Source organism: Bos indicus x Bos taurus, chromosome 27, assembly GCF_003369695.1.
Source record: "Bos indicus x Bos taurus breed Angus x Brahman F1 hybrid chromosome 27, Bos_hybrid_MaternalHap_v2.0, whole genome shotgun sequence".
NCBI classification, from domain to species: Eukaryota; Metazoa; Chordata; class Mammalia; order Artiodactyla; family Bovidae; genus Bos; species Bos indicus x Bos taurus.
The window spans coordinates 32,446,329-32,461,869 of record NC_040102.1 but is presented as its reverse complement, the minus strand read 5'-3'; the positions used below and the strand labels follow the sequence as shown (position 1 = coordinate 32,461,869).

General features: G+C 43.0%; 1 non-coding gene across 1 annotated transcript; it reads right to left on the bottom strand.

Moving 5' to 3' along the window:
- Nucleotides 1-279: 279 nt before the first annotated feature.
- Nucleotides 280-351, bottom strand: TRNAQ-UUG. The gene has a single exon. It is a non-coding gene; the product is annotated as a tRNA-Gln (tRNA).
- Between the last annotated feature and the right edge of the window lie 15,190 nt (nucleotides 352-15,541).

The window sequence follows — 15,541 nt, the reverse complement described above, 5'->3', positions numbered from 1 at the left end:
CCAGGGATTGAAAGCGTTTCTTACGTCTTTGCGGGAGACCTGGGTTCGATCCCTGGGTCGGGAAGATCCCCTGAAGAAGGAAATGGCAACCCACTCCAGTATTCATGCCTGGAGAATCCCATGGACCAAGGAGCCTGGTAGGCTACAGCCCATGAGGTCGCAAAGAGCTGGACACGACTGGGCGACTTCATTTTCACTTTCACTTGCGTCTCCTGCATTGGCAGGCGAGTTCATTCTCAGTACCACCACCTGGAAAGCTCAAGGCATGTGGGATCTTAGTTCCCTGACCAGGGATTGAACCAGGGTCCCGGCACTCAAAGTGCTGAGTCCTAACCACTAGACCACCAGGGAATTCCCTCTATTCAACTCTTCTTTCTTGTTTATTTTTTGGCCCAATTTGTTACAATATCGCTTCTGTTTTATGTTTTGTTATTTTCTCTCTCTGTCTATTTTTTGGCCATGAGGCGTGTGAGATCTTAGCTCCTCAACCAGGGGTTGAACCTGTGCTCCCTGCAATGAAAGGCAAAGTTTTAACCACTGGACCGCCAGGGAAGTCCCTTTTCAGTTCTTAATTTCAGTAATTTTCCTGTTTTCATTTCAAATGTGTTTCCATTTGACTCTTTTCTAAACAGATTCCAGTTCTTGGGTAATATTCTCTATCCTTTCTCTTCCTTTTTTTTTTTTTTTTGGTGGAATGCATAAATAATAACTATTTCAATTTTCCCATTAGATAACTAATATCTGCACCATTGTTTTTTCTGTTTATCTATTTATTTATGTATTTATTTTTCCTCTTGGTTTTGAGTCATTTGATCCTATGTCTTGCCTGGTTATTATGTTTCTAAGATTCATCTGTGTTGTTGCAAGTAGCTGTAATATAATTCATCTGTCTTTACTAATTTCTAATAGTTCACAGTGTGACTGGATCACAGTTTGTTTCTTCTGTTTCATTGAAGGTCATTTGGTTTGTAGAATCATTAAAAAAATCATTCACTTTAAGTTTCTTGAAGCCTTTTAAAATAATTAATTCTGCAGTTATTTTGAGCTAGAGAGCCAGCGCGTGCAGTGTGTTTTGACCACGCTGGCCATGGACCCTTTCAGTGATGTAAGTACCAGAATGTGCTATGAATACTATTTCTCCATTATGGTCTTACTCTGTATCCCCAAATAAGCGCAGTAAAACTTCAGAACTGTTTATTTGCAGTTGCATTGGCCACGTGGGCGGGTAGTTGGCTTCACATTGAGGGCGCGGAAATCAGGAGCTGGGCAGGATCAGCTCATTCTCTGCGGGGTGAGATGGAGGCCGCTTGATGGAACCAGGTTTATTTAGTCAGTCTCTTCAAGAGGCCATGAACGAAACTGGAATAAAAACTCAGGAGGCTGGTGTCTGAGCATGCTTCTAGTCTCCTGGGAAGCAATTCCAGCCCCAAAGTTCATGTACATCATCTAAAGTCCTCGAGACAGTTTTTCAAAGTGTCTGAGGGAGACGCTGGGTGTTTTGTTGGAACCTGGCCGTGTGGAGGCCGGGGAGGGGGATGGAAAGAACACAGAGCATTTTCAGGCTGATCCGGGTTTGAACCCTACTAGATGCTTACAGTGGAGAAGGCAATGGCACCCCACTCCAGTACTCTTGCTTGGAAAATCCCATGGACGGAGGAGCCTGGTGGGCTGCAGTCCGTGGGGTCGCTAAGAGTTGGACACAACTGAGTGACTTCACTTTCACTTTTCACTTTCATGCATTGGAGAAGGAAATGGCAACCCACTCCAGTGTTCTTGCCTGGAGAATCCCAGGGACGGGGGAGCCTGGTGGGCTGCCCTCTATGGGGTCGCACAGAGTCGGACACGACTAAAGCGACTTAGCAGCACCAGCAGCAGCAGCAGATGCTTACAGCGATAACTTACTTAGCTTCCTTCTTTGAGTCTCTCATCTCTAAAATGGGCATGCTGGTACCTTTTAAACTGGATTCTTGTGAGAATCTTATGCCAAATTATGTTAAAGATAGGGATTTCCTAAGTGGTACTAGTGGTAAAGAGGCCACCTGTCATTGCAGGAGACTTGGGTTTGATCCCTGGTTTGGGAAGATCCCCTGGAGAAGGGAATGGCAAACCAGTCCAGTATTCTTGCCTGGACAATTCCATGGACAGAGGAGCCTGGTGGGGTACAATCCGTGGGCTCAAAAAGACACAACTGAAGCAACTTAGCACACACGCGTATTAAAGATGACCGGCGTAATGCCTGGAAATAATTTTAAAAAATATTTATTTACTTATTGGCTGTGCTGGGTCTTAGGTGTGGCATGTGGGATCCTCCATCTTCATTGCACCACTTTAGCTGTGGCATGCAAGCTCTTAGTTTCAGCAAGTGGGATCTAGTTCTCTGACCAAGGATTGAACCTGGGCCCCCTTCATTGGGAACATGAAGTCTTAGCCACTGGACCACCAGAGAAGTCCCATGCCTGGCAATATTAGGTGTTCAGTATATGGGGTCGCAAAGAGTCGGACATGACTGAGCGACTGAACTGAACTGAACTGAATAAGGTAGCTCTGTGTCATTGCAGTCACTCATCCTTACTGTCACCATTATTATGCAGGAAAGCTTTGGCCCTGAGCAAGGTTCTAAGACCTCTCAGGGGGCAGGCAATCTTCGCTGCCCTGCTATTCGATTTGGTAAGTTTGTGGTCCTGGGCAATTTCTTAAGTCACCACTCTTTCCCAAGGCTTGGTCCCTTACAAAGAGGGAAGGAGAAGAGCTCTAACTGATTAGGAATGGGGAAAATCAGATTTAGGCCAAAGCCTTCTATAACAGAGTCAAATGTCTACAAACTGACAATCAAGTTGAAGAGGAAGAGAGGTCATGCCACCATTCGTACAGGGGAAATCCACACATGGCGGAAGATTTTCATGCGATTGGGCTTAAGCCTGTCACTGAATCCAGCTGGTTTTTAAATACATTGACAGCTGATATCCACATAGACTAAGAAGAGAACCAGTTTAGGGAACCTACCTGGTACTAGGGAGATGAACTAATGATGTGCCAATTCAATTTGGTTTTCTGCTCTGGTTCATGGCAGGGGTCCACGGAGCAAGGTTCTGATCAATCATTTTCTAACGTCATGCTTCTTCACATGTTGGATCATTTATTCATGAAGCATTTTTATGAAACTTCTCCCATGTGGCCAGCACACTGTTAGGTGCTGTGGGGAATACAGAAATATATATATGTGTATATATGTAGAGTGAGCCTTGAGTTTGGCAAATTCCTTTCTATGGCTTATATATGGGAAAGTAGCTATAAAACATGGAATACAGTGATGAGGTCATAAGGTCCTAAAAGAAGTACAGATGAGCTTTTCCAGGTGGCCCAGTGATAAAGAATCCACCTGCTAATGTAGGGACACAGGTTCGATCCTTGGTCTTGGAAGATCTCACATGCCACGGAGCAGCTAAGCCTATGTATTACAACTATTAAGCCTGTACTCTAGAACCTGGGAACTGCAGCTACTGAGCCCACTGCACTAAAGCCCATTCTCCACAACAAGAGAAGCCACTGCAGTGAGAAGCCTGCACACAGCAGCTGGAGAGTTAGCCCCTGCTAGCTGCAGCTAGAGAAAGGCCTGTGCAGCAGTGAAGACCCAGCACAGCCATAAATAAAGAAAAATAAATTAATGAAATTATAATGAAATTATTAAAAATGTGCAGGTTAAATTTTAGAAATGTTCAGAAGAAACAGAGGACATCACCTGTAGGTAGATAGCGTGAGGTCTGTTCTTGTTGCCTCCAATCTCACCCTTCTCCATTTAATTCTGTTTGCCATGGCCACCCTAATCATTCTAAAATACCCTCTTCAGCAAGCCCAGCTTTTTCTTAAAACCCTGAAATGATTTTCTGTTTCCCACTGAACCAATTTCAAAGTCGTTTTCAGATTGTCTTATTATCTCTAGCTCTGCAGGTATAATTTATTCCTTCTCCTTGGATGAGGGTTGGAGGGATGGGGGTAATGTCAATTGCCTGGCTATTTTCAGCCTTCCTCGTATAGCCTGTGATTTTGGCCTCAGTGTGTCTTCCCTTGGGAATGTTGTCTGTGGGAATCTTTTTTCTTGTTGGTGTCTTGGGTTGTGGAGCGCCCATGGTACAATCCTATGCTTTCCTCCATGTGTTTGTATACCCTAATTAATTAGAGTTTTTACCCTCAAGAGGCAAAGGACTTCCACACTTGGCCTTTGAGCTGTAGCCTGAGCTGAAGAATGGACCGTCTGGCTTCTGTTGGTGGATAGATAGCCCAGGTTCTACCAGTTCCTAGTTTCAGGTAGGGAGCCTGGCTCCTGCCTGTGGGCTTTCTGACCTTGACTTGGCATTTGAGCCTCAGCCTCTGTAGCTTGTGTAGCTTGTGTTTTCCTGAAGACCTGGAGGCTTTAGGTGGCTCACTGCCCATTATCTGTATCTCTACCCCCAATCTGACTTCTGACCAAATCCCAGAATGGTGGGCGCTTGTATTCAGTTGCCCATTATCACCTCTATTTGGTTGTCAGGCTTCCCTGGTGGCTCAGCTGGTAAACAATCTGCGTGCAATGCGGAAGACCTGGGTTCGATCCCTGGGTTGGGAAGATCCCCTGGAGAAGGGAACTGGCTACCCACTCCAGTATTCTGGCCTGGAGAATTCCATGGACGATATAGTCTATGGGTTCGAAAAGAGGTGGACACAACTGAGCGACTTTCACTTTCACTGTCATGGCCATCTCAGGTTTAATGAGTTCAGAACTGGAATCCTAATGTGTTAATACATGTTAATACAGAAGGAGAAGAGGGCAAAAGAGGATGAGCTGGTTGGATGGCATCACTGAAATGGACATGAACTTGGGCAAACTCCAGGAGATGGTGAGGGAGAGGGAAGGCTGGCATGCTGCAGTTCATGGGGTCTCAAAGAGTCAAACACGACCTGGCGACTGAACAACAACAACATTAAAACATCCCAGGAATAAAGGCTTATTGAGTGCCTGTTTCTTAGTGTCACTTTAACAGCTGTGATCTGATTTATGGTGTTAACTATATATACATTAGAGCTATATGGGTCCATACATGACCGTGTGTGTGCATAGACCATAGTTATCTGGGTTGACTCAGATGTACTTTGCTTTAGATACTCTGACAACCTCAAGATTTATAAGAAAGCACTTTTTGGATAACAGCAGTCCTGATGCCAAGAGATCCTTGTTGCATGGTTTGGCCTTACTTATAAAGAGAGGGCAAGTAATTCTCACAGCTTCCCTTCTGCTCCAGACCCTTGAAAAGTGTACTCCACACTCTACATGCATCAGAATCCCTTGGGGTTCTTGTTAAAAAAGACTGATTTTTGGACACCCCCAAGCTAAACTTTCTAGGTAGGGGCCTAGGGAATAGGACTGACAAAGGAGTATTTTTTGATTGTTATTAAGTAACTTTTACTTTCATTAGAAGAGGGTAGCAAAGACTCCCAGCAGATTACAGAATATAGAAGAAAGTCTTTTCTTGCTGCTTTACAATTCTCTGAAGCAGCATAATCCAGCTGGAACCAGAATCTGTGTTTCTTGTTTCATAGCAGGACTGAAAAGAACTGAATGTCACAGAATGTGAGGTAATCCACCCTAAAATGGCATCCTTCAAATTGTCCAACTTCAAGCAGTCAGTATCCTATTTCTAGTTTTTTTTCAGGCTTACTAACTTGAATATCTCTGTCTTCTACTATTCCTTCACATTATGTGCGATTTTTAAACTTGGTATATAACATGGATCATTTTTCTTTCTCATTTTCATATTAAAACAGTCTGAGCTCTCATTCTTTGATGTATGGATTTTTTTTCACTCTTTTTACTAGCCAGAAAGGCATATTTTTAATGTGTTCTTCAGGTTGTTATTAGTATTATTTTTTAAAATTTTGGCCCCACTATGTGGCAGTTCCCCAACCAGGGATCAAACCCATGTCCCCTGCAGTGAAAGTGTGGAGTCTTAACCACTGGACCACCAGAGAAGTCCCTTCACGTTATTCTTAAGTGCACTGTGATTTGAGAACCACTGCCTGAATCTGTTTTCTCCTTTGGCAAATCATTTGAAATATTTATGGGAGAGACTATTCCAAAGAGCTCAGGAAAGAGGGGGCTGACTTACAGCCACCCCTTTCCACACTGAGGTTGCCATGAAAGCCAGGGGGACTTGGTTTGGTCACATTCAATGCCTATGTCCATCTTACCCAGTATGGCTTTGGACCCTGCTAGAACTTTCCAGAATTACCATTGCTACTTAGGCATTCTTTTCCGTGCTTTTCATGTTGGTCTAACCACGTAAATGTCAGCAGAGGATGATGAACCTTATCATTAAACATTGACCAACTGTCCTGGTTTGCCCCAAATTGAGAGGTTTTGTGGGATACAGGGGTGTCAGTGTCCAAGCCACAGAGGTCCCGGGCCAACTAGGATGAGTTGGTCAGCCTAAGAAATGGGTCCTACAGACCTTATGTGTTGAAACGAATGCTTTAGGAAATAACAGATTTGAAATCCATGCGGGTTATAAAATAAAGGAGCCCAGTGTGGGGTGAAATGTATCCTGGGATTAGTCAGATTTGTGGTAGAGGACTGGGCAGTTCACGACGTTCAAGAGCAGGCAGATCCTCCCATGTAGCCGCCCTGTGGGAGCGGGTGGCCCCTCTTCTTCCAAATCACGCTGGGCTGGCCACAGTGGTGGGAACACCACATCTGGAGTGAGGAAGTTCTGTTTCTGAGCTCTGAGAGGAAGCTGCCGGTCGGACTCGACAATGAGTTGTCTGGTGCCTTGTTCCATGTTCCTGAGTTGTGGTGAGGGCGCCGCGAGCGCCGTGAGGTCAGGGTCAAAAAGAAGATGGCTGCCAGGGTCAATCTCCTTACCGGGCTTGCACATGCAGCCTTGAGCTCATAATCCGCCGGGTCCACCGCACTCTGCCTTTCACCCGGAGCATTCCTAGCCAGGTTTGGGTGCTCTGGAGTCCTCTTGCCCTATTCCTGTCAGGTATAGGAGAAGGCAGGGGTAGGTATCTCTTTGCTGTTTCCAGGCACAAGTCCTTCTTCCGTGGGAGCAGGAATTCCTTTACAATCTTCATCTTGTGTGCTGTTTGAGTTTTTCTTCTTGAAAATGGTTTTCTTTTGTATTTTTCCATGGGAAATGTCAACAAGGCTTCTCAGAGTAAACTTGTTTTGTGTGTGTGTGTGTGTGTGTGTGTGTGTGCATGGGCAGGGTTGTGAATGGGATGGAAAAAGATCCACCACTGATTGGGTGAGCTCTTGATGGCTACTGCTTTACCAGCCATTGCATCATTCAATTCTCAAGACAATCCTGAGGATAGTAAGGATCCTTAAACATGTGTAAGCTGGCACACATATAAGTGGACAGCTTGTAAGTGGCAGAGTCAAATGCAGTTCCTACCTTTGACATCAATGAACTTCTCCACACAAAGGAATCACATTGTTTGTTATGTCTATAAAGCTAATGGGAAAGTAGAAATTCTATAAATGTTTGGCTGATCTGATTGCAGAACCAGCCACTCTGGAAATTCAAGCAAAAGAATGATCTGTGGATATCTGTGTTATTTAGGTTTTTTTCCCTCTGTCCAGAGTTACCTTCTGCCTTCGTGGTCTTCCTCACCTTCTCACACACTGGAGACCGTGACAATGGCAGTAACGACCATATGGCTGGCTCTGGTGATGATAAAGGACATTGTCTCCCAACCTAATGAAGCTAGCAAAGGTTTTCGTTTGAACCCAGTGCAACTGTTTTTGTTTCCTTGTTTTCTAGTCCATTCTTTCAAGAGCAGTGTGCATTTTGAAATTAACATTGTAGACTGATTTTATCTGGGAATTCCCCAGTAGTCCAGTGGTTAGGACTCCAAGCTTCCATTACAGGGGCCATGAGTTCATTCCCTGGCCAGGGAACTAAGCCCCCACATGCTGTGCAAGGTGTGGCCAAAAGACCCCCACAGAACTCTCTAGACTGCTTTTATCCTTTAAAATCTTGTTTAGAAGTAATTTCACTACACAGAAGCTTGAATTAAACATTTACCTTTCCAGATAAAGAGACTTTCTTTTTGCAAATTCTGCCTGCCAATTTGTATGAGGACCAACCTGTGTAAAAAGAGATTTTTTTTTTAAAGCTTTTTCATTTCCTACTTAAAAATGGGCAACCAACCAAGAGTAGCATTTGAGTGTACTGCCTTCTTATCATTTCCCTATAATCAAAAGTGTGTAATATAATTGTGATATGATTCTGATGATGAAACTTTGTATTTTATGTTGTATGTACAATGAGTCTGTTTCTGTGTAGGGCTTTAACTGTGATCCAGCCTTGCTCCTTTCCTCCAAACACCTGATGGTAATAACTCTTCCCTCCTTCTCCACGTTGGGAGATTGGGGAGAGAACACAGTCCCTCTTTCCAGGGTTCTGATGCTCCAGTGGGACGTTGGGACACACTGCCTGTCAGTTTCACAGGGCATTGCTGCCTGTGATTTTCTCTTTGCAGGAAGAGGACCTCTGGTCCCACCCAGGCTCTCCGTCTCCTTAGGCTGTGACCAAGCAGCTTGTAAAGACTGCAAGTCTTTCTCCCGGTGTCAGAAAGTACTTCAGTGGACAGTTTCATCATTTTCATTTTGCTGGTGTCACCTGTTCACTTTCAGGATTTCAGAACAAAGCTCTTTGGGTAATACAGTAAGTGTGGGGAGGAGTAATGACACCAGTTTTTCTTTTTTATAAATATATAAAATAGATTTATTGAGGTATAATTTACCTACCATAAAATTCACCGATTGTTAAGTGTACTATTTGGTGAGTTTAGTAAATTTATAATGCAGCCTTCACTACACTCCATTTATAGAACATTTCTGTCACCCCAGCATCACACTGTGTGACACACCCCAGAGTCTCTCGGCACTCATTTAAAGCCCATCTCCACTCCCGGCCTTAGTCCCAGGCAACCACTCAACTACCTTCTGTTTCCAGAGATTTACCCTCTTTAGAACTATCTTAAAAATTTATAATATTTATTCTTTTCTGTGGGGTCTTTAACATATTTTTTTTGAGATTCATCCATATTGTTGCAGGTAACAATACTTCATTCCTTTTTATTGCAGAATTTATTGATAGGATTTTATTCTATGGCTATACCACATTTTGTTTATCTGTGCATCTGTTGATAGACAGTTGGGTCATTCCCACCTTTTAGCTGTAGCGAGTAATGCTGTTGTGAACATGGGTGCACAAGTATCTCTTTGGGTCCCTGCCTTCACTTCTTTTGAGTGTATCTCTGCTGCTAACTGCTAAGTCTCTTCAGTCGTGTCCGACTCTGTGCGACCCCACAGACAGCAGCCCAACAGGCTCCCCCATCCCTGGGATTCTCCAGGCAAGAACCCTGGAGTGGGTTGCCATTTCCTTCTCCAATGCATGAAAGTGAAAAGTGAAAGTGAAATCACTTAGTCGTGTCCGACTCTTAGCGACCCCATGGACTGCGGCCCACCAGGCTCCTCCATCGGAGTGTATCTCTAGAAGTGGAATTACTATATCACATTGTAATTCTACTGAATTGTTTGAGGAATTGCCAAATTGCCACCTTTAAAAAAAAATTTTTTTATAGCAGCTGCACCATTTTACATTCCCATCAGCAATGCACAAAGGCTCCAATTTCTCTACGTCCTTGCCAACACTTTTTTATTTTCTTCTTTTTCAAAATTTATTTTATACAGGCCATCCTAATGAGTGTGAAGTGGTTTCTCATTGTGGTTTTGATTTGCATTTCTCTAATGATATTGAACATCTTTTCAAATGCTTATTGGCCATTTGTATATCTTCTTTGGAGAAGTGTCTATTCAAGTCCTTTGCCAACTTTTTAATTGGAGTGTTGGTTTCTTTTTTGTTGACTTGTAGAAATTCTTCATATACTCTAAATATCAATCCTTTATCAGATGTATGACTTGCAAATATTTCCATAGGTTTTCTTTTCACTCTGTTGATAGTGTTCTTTGATTCACAAAAATTTAATTTTGATAAAATCCAACTTCTCAATTTTTTCTTTTGTTGGCTGTGTTTCTGATGTCATAGCCAAGAAATCATTGCCAAATCCAGTGTCATGAAGTTTTCCCTCTGTGTTTTCTTCTAAGAGTTTTATATTTTTAGTTCTTTCATGTAGATCTTTCATCTATTTGAGTTAATTTTGCTTTATGGTGTAACGTAAGGGTCCAACTTCATTCTCTTGCACGTGGCTATGTTCCCAGCAATATTTGCTGAAAACTGTTGAGTGGTCTTGGCATCTTGGTTGAAAATCATTTTCCCATATGCTAGGGTTTATTTCTGCACTCTCTGTTCTATTCCACTGGTCTATTTGTCTATCTTTACGTTAGTGCCACACTGTTTTCATTATCATAGCTTTGTAGTATGTTTTGAAATCAGGATGTGTGAGACCTCCTCCAGCTTTGTTATTCTTTTACAAGATTGTTCTGGCTTTTCAAGTTCCCCTAAGATTCTACATGACTATAAGATAAAGTTTTCCATTTCTGCAGAAACATTGTTGGGATTTCAATAGACTGTCCTAAATCTGTAGATGGCTCTGAGTAGTATTGACGTCTTACCAATATTGTCTTCTAATCCACAAAGAGACATATCTGCCCAATTCTGTGTCTTCTTTAATTGTTTTTAGTAATGTTTTGTAGTGTTTAGTGTACAAGCACTTTGCCTTCTGGTTAAGCTTATTCCTAAGTATTTTATTATTTTTAATGTTATTGTAAATGGAATTGTTTTCATTTCTTTTTTAGATTGTTTATTGATAGTGTATGTTAATGCAATGGATTTTTGTATTCCCTTCGTAACTTTTAAGACATTGATCCACTATCATTTGACATCTAGGATTTCTTTTGAGAAATTCAACCCATTCTGATTCCCATTTCTTTATATACACCTGCTCCATCCAACCCCACCTTGACCAATGGACTTTTTATGGATTATCTCTTTATCGTTAATGTTTGAAATTTCACAGTGGTGTTCTTAGATGTGAATTTGTTTTCATTCACTATGCTAGTCACTTGGAGAATTCTCATGTTCTCCAGTTCTAGGAAATTTTATTTAATTTTTCCATTCATAATTTCTTTCCCGTGAATTTTCCCTTCTAGTCTATGAAATTCTTATTATTTGGATTCTTATTCTTTGGATTTACAAGTATTTGTATCTTTTCTGCTTTTATTTTCTACTTTATTGCCATTTAGTTATAATTTATGGGCGACTTCTTTCCCTTATAATTTTAATCCTTTTGAATAATGTTATTTTGATGATCAGTTTTAATTTTAAGAGCTCTTTCCTACTTTTGAGTTGTGCATTAGCAGCACTAATACCTTTTTAATAACATCTTGCTTCTGCTTTGTGGATGAAAAATAACCTTTTCTTTCTGAGAATATTATTGCCTTGTCTATTTTCCTTCCAAATTCTTTTCCTTTCTGTTGTATCTTTGCTGAAAGGATTTCCTTAGGGGTCTGATGATCCTTAGCTCTCTGTCCCTGTTTAACTGGAGTTGTTTGTGATGAGGGGGAGGAGGATTGGGTTGCCAAGTGACCTTTTCTACAGCATTCTTTTATTGTAAGTATGTGGAAGTCTTTTTTTTTTCCCTACCAGAGAAGTACCATCCAGTCTCCTGCCTCAGAATTCTGTTGATGTGTGTGAGGTTGTACTTGGCTGCTTGCACTTTTGAAATAGAGCAGGAATGGGTAGACAGTCCTTCATATATAAAGAGTAGACTTTCATGGAATTCTCTTATTTTCACCATTTGTCTAGCTCTTGTCCTTTGATGAATCTATCTCCCTGAATTTGTAATCTCCTTGGCTTAATTTTTTTCAGAGAAAGACTTCTAGCTTCCTTGAATAGTAGGGAAGGCAGATGCTTGGCTATTCACATTGGTGAGGAGTCCGGGGAAGTCCATGTGTTCCCAATACAGACTTTCAGTCATTTCCCTTCTTTTCACCCTGACTCCCACATCCTCAGGTTTGTTGGCTGGAAGTTTGTGTGAAAGCTTGGCAATACCACACCACTTTGAATATATTGATTTTGTATTTAAATATCTAGTGAGATGAGTCCCTCCTCACTCTTCTGAATTTTCTTGGCTAGTCTCAGACACTTATTTATATGAGTTTAAAAACTCATGAAAAAGAATCTAAAAAAAGAATATATTATGTATAACCAAATTGTTTTGCTGTACACCTAGAACTATTAACTGTATTTCAATAAAATTTAAAACAAAATTGCAAAGTATTTCTATAAACTTGTTCAGATCTTTATGTATTCTATAATAATTTGTTGTTGTTGTTTAGTTGCTAAGTCATGTCATGTCTAACTCTTGCCACCCCATGGACTGCAGCCCACCAGGCTCCTCTGTCCATGGGATTTCTCAGGCAAGAATATGGGAGTGGGTTGCCGTTTCCTTCTCCAGGGGATCTTCCTGACCCAGGCATGGCATCTGCATCTCTTACATCTCCTCTATTGGCAGGCTGATTCTTTAACTCTGAGCCACCAGGGAAGCCCGAATAATTTAATTTAGCTTCCCAAATAATTTTGTTGGGGTTCTAATAGAATCTTATTCACTCTTCTATTTCTAGTGACTTGCACAGGGCCTGGATCACATGAAGTTTTCAAAAAAACAAAACAAAACAAAACACCTGTTAAGTGGAAATAAACCTTTGATTCACATGCCTGGACCCTTTCTGTTACACCATCCTGTCTGATTTGTGTTCAGATCACAGAGCCAGCCAGAAGCAGAACCAGAAGTGCTCAGATATCATAACTTACCATCCAGGATTTTTTATACAACACTTGTACCTGAAAAACACTCCTGAGCAGTTATACACAGTCCAGCACAAAGGCCATGCCAGTGTGAATGGAAGGTCATAAGGCCATGGGAGTCAAATTGCTTTAAAATCCCAAAGAAATATCTCTGCCTGGTCAACCCGTCCCACTGGCATCACACGCTTTGGAGTGGAGGAGCAGGACAGACAGGTGATGCCTCCAACCGATGGGTACGTTTACGGTGGGGCAGAAGGAATGTTATCAAGTTTATTTATGGCTTCCCATAGGAGGAGCCATATTTCAATGCCATGAACGTGAGTGCAAAAGTAGGATGGTTTATCTGCCACGTCTGATCCATGTGGAGTTTAAGTCATAAAGTTTATTAGTGTCCCTGATTTAATATGACACATTTCCAGTGCAAATTACTCTGAGATCATCGTGTTCATAAAATATGACAGAAATCTTTTAAGTGTGAGCATAAGTTCTGAATTAATTTAATAACCCAGTCTGGTAAAAGGCATGTGGTTTAAAACACACCATTATGCACTGGACTCCTGCGTTTCTCTTCCACCCATCCCCACTTCTCGTGACATTTTCAGAAAGCCCTTCTTCGTGTCTTGAGTCAGCCAAGCCTCTTCTCAGAACTCAGGGTTTTGCCTTCTCAAGGAGGTTTGGAAGAAGATGTGTTAGCAGGGCCAAGGCAAGGGGCTCTATTCTTCTGTACCCAGGGGCCCTTGAGCACAGCTGCTTTTTGTTTTTAATGGTACCCACCCCAAGGGAATGATTTATTGCCCTCAGTGGGCTGGGAGGTGCGTGAGAGAGCAAGCGGCCAAACCACAACATTGGGAAGGCCACGGTCGCAGGGAGAGTGAACACCCGCCCCTCCATATTTCCAGATGGGAAAAAAATTACAGCAGCAGGACACATGCCTGACTCTCAAATGCACATGATATTACCGTGAAACTGTGAAACAAGTTGTTCTCTTTATCTCATGGCAGCGTGAAACAAAACAAAACAAAAAACCAAAATCGTCACTAAGACAAAAACCACAGGCCCTCCGATATAACTCAACCAACAGGAGGTTCAGCCTTCTGTCTTATGGACAGGCCGGTGACATCCCATCAGAGAAATTTGTGACCCACACTCACCACTCTCTCTCAGATATTGCAGGGCCGGGGCTTACTCCACGCCAACTCACTCACTCACTTCCTGGGCATTCTTGTCTTTTTCCTGGACCTTGTGGTCCCCTCTTTGTGCTACTCAAAGAGGCTGGGGCTGGACTGAGAGGACCCTGAGCCCCCTCTAGATGAGCTCTGGTGCAGCCCTCTGCTCTGTCCTTAATTCAGCCTCCATGCAGAGCCTGGAAAGGCCACCTGAGTGCCCAGCGATCAGATCTCTTTCCTGGTTGTGATATTCCTGAGTTGAAAACAGGGCAAAGTGATGCAAGTGGACCAGCTCCTCCCAGATGGCTGCCAGCAGCTCAGAAGGGATGCTCTGCCAAGGTCTGAACTGTGCCCTAGGGCACCCTGAGAAGACAGTGTGGTCCGTGTGACAGTGGGGCTGAGGGTAGATAGTGAAGGTAGTCCAGAGGAGGGGTAGATGGCTCTTTTTGGAATAAGTAGGGATGAGCTGATCAGAGAAGACCTCACCAAGAGAGTGACAACTGACCAGGCCAGGTTCTGAAGAAGCGTCCAGGTTCGCCAGGTGGATGACCAGGTGGGCTGGAGAAAGGTATTCCGGGGAGGAGCATTCACACAGCACACGTGGGAGGTAGCATGGTCTTGAAGGGATCTCACACATGGTTTTGAGTTGCTGTGGCATTAGGTGTGGGGAGAGGCAGTGAGTGGTGGGGAGATGAATCTGGAGAGGCTGTCAGGGCCTAAATCCCAAGACACCTTTCATGCCAAGAAGCTTGGATTCTATAGTTGTAGGAAATAGGGAGGGCTGGGAGCACTTTTTTCCAGATGACATGATTTTTTTTTTTTTTTAGTTTTTATTAGAGCACAGTTGCTTTACAATGTTCTGCTAGTTTCTGCTGTACAGCAAAGTGTACAGCTATATGTACACATATATCCCCTCTTTTTGGATTTCCTTTCTGCTAAGGTCACCACAGAGAACTGAGTAGCGTTCCCTGTGCTGTACTGTGGGTCCTCATCAGTTATCTATTTTTGAGGGCTCTAAGGAGAATTATCTGTCAGAAATGTTGGTACCCATAAGGAAATAGTGACATTCAAGAGGGAGGAGAATTTCAGAAAGAAGTGATGCATCAACCTTGTGTGTGAACATTGGAAGGAAGCTGGGACAAAGGTGGCTTCCCAGGTGCCACTCGTGGTAAAGAACCTGCCTGAAATGCAGGATGGGGTTCAATTCCTAAGAGATGTGGCTTCAATCCCTGGGTTGGGAAGATCCCTTGGAGCAGAGCATGCAATCCACTCCAGTATTCCTGCCTGGAGAATCCCATGGGCAGATAAGGTCATAGACCATCCATAGGGTTGCAAAGAGTCAGACATGACTGAAGTGAGTTAGCACACTTGCACGCATGCATGGGAGGAATGAGCCCCATCCTTGGGTGGATAGTGAGGAAACTTCTAGTGTCCTCAGTAGAAGAGGTTTCCACGGAGCGGTGGGGCCAGAGGTGGCCTGCAGTGGACGGAGGGGTAATTGGAAGGTGAGGAAAGGAAAGCACGAGGTAAAACCAACCTGACAGGAGAGGGAGGAGAGCTCTGGGG